Here is a 1997-nt window from a genome sequence, read left to right on the forward strand (position 1 = left end):
ATTCCAATCGCCCTACCTTCCCCCCTCCAAAAAAAGGCAAAAAAAAAAAAAAAAAAAAAGAAAAAAAAAAAAAAAAAAGAATGTAGAAATGACTGTAATGAGGAGGAAAAATAGGACCTGACTAAACAGAACCACATAGTTGCACATAGAATTCATTGCACAAACTCACATTAAAAAGATAGAAATTGGAAGCAAGTGCTGAGAATTAAGGATGAATCAAGATAAGTATCTTGAAGAATAATTTAAGGAGTGTCAAAGACCAGAATGAACTAAGAACAGTTTTGAATGCTAAGAACAATAAAATGGTGGAGGCAGAATTGGCTATCTATGTTGGATGCATGAGGAGGATCAAAGAAGGGTTAGAACTTAGGAGACATAGGATAACACAGAGATCGAGCAGGATCTCAGAGCCCAAAGGTCCTCTGCCTCAAACCATACTTGAACTACAATGAAAATAAGAGTTTATATTTATAGAGTCCTTTATAGTTTACATAATATTTTACATACATTTTCTTAGTTGACCCTTACCCTAGGATATAGGCACTATTACTAATTTCATTTTATATATATGAAAAGATTGAGATGCAGAAAAATTAAATAATTTACCCAGAGTCACCCAGCTAGTAAGTATCTAAATAAGGGATTCAAACCCAGAGCTCGATGCACTATGACATCACACTGCTTCTCTCTGTATGGCAGCTAGATGGCACAGTAGATAAAGCATTGGACCTAAAATCAGGGAGACCTGAGTACAAATCCAACCCCAGATACTTAACTAGGTACCTATTGATGGGCAAGTTACTTAAATTCTGTCAGCCTCAGTTTCTACACCTAAAAATGGGATAACAATAGCACCTACCTCCCAGGGTTATTATGAGGATTATAAAGATATAATCTATTAAAAAGTGTCATTTGCAAAAGCCTGAGTGTCCCTTTCTCATAGCTTAACCAAGGATGCCTTTGATAAGTGTATAGACTAGTTCTCATGATTTTTTCCCAAGGGCTTGCTGTCCTCTCTTTCAAAAATATTAAGACTCAATCCCTCAACTGTCACAAAATTATGTGGCCCCAGTATAGAATTCATCCATGTACATTTTCTCATTTCAACTACTCTTCTTTTTTAGAGGAATTTCTATTTACTCATAGAACAAATCAAAGACAATAACATTCAATTCAAAGGTTCTAGTTCCACAACTATTGATGTATCTTTTCAAGTGTTAGAAAAAATCTTGACATATTTTCCATTATCCATAATTATCTGTCTATTGTCCTTCCAATTTCATCTTTCAGTGGTCCCAAAATGATCAGATGTATTGCATCCTTCAGGGCAATATAAACTCCTTAGAAGTAGGAATGATTTCAGGTTTGTCTTTGCATCTAGAATTTTATTAGGTTCAATTGAGTCTTGAATCAAGCCAGCTGTAAACATATTTTCCCTTTCTTCTTGATATTTATTGAAGTTAGATTGTTCATAATCTTTCACTACCCTCTTCTATAAAAATTTTGTAAAAGTTTAGACTCTATATCAAGTGCTACCCTTTAGTTGCCATATCTCTGTTCAGCAAGAGGACCAACTGATAGCTGGCTAAAGGGATTCCTAGGTTTTTTAGGTCTTTTCATCAAGACAAATGATGACATCAATTTGATTTCCCAAGTAAATGATGATGGTCTGAGTTGATGTCAATTCTTTAATCTATTTCCCATGTTTCTAGCTTATATAAGATTAAATTGGAGATATTTTCATTCCATAATAAATCTTCTTGTCATTTTCATTGTTCTAATTTGGTGTTTGATTTTAATCTTTGCTCTAACAAATAAATGTTCTGACTTTACACAGAGAGATGATTCAGAAATTATTCCTTCATAAGTAATTAATCATTTCCTATCCACTAAAATAAGAATCAATTTTACCTTTATTTATTTGGTACTCACTATGTAAAACAACACCTCCTCTCTCTCTCTCTCTCTCTCTCTCTCTCTCTCTCTCTCTCTCTCTC

The sequence above is a fragment of the Petaurus breviceps genome, unplaced genomic scaffold (assembly GCF_028583685.1).
Source record: "Petaurus breviceps papuanus isolate PSGF00001 unplaced genomic scaffold, PetGlider_PUasm1.0 90903, whole genome shotgun sequence".
NCBI classification, from domain to species: Eukaryota; Metazoa; Chordata; class Mammalia; order Diprotodontia; family Petauridae; genus Petaurus; species Petaurus breviceps.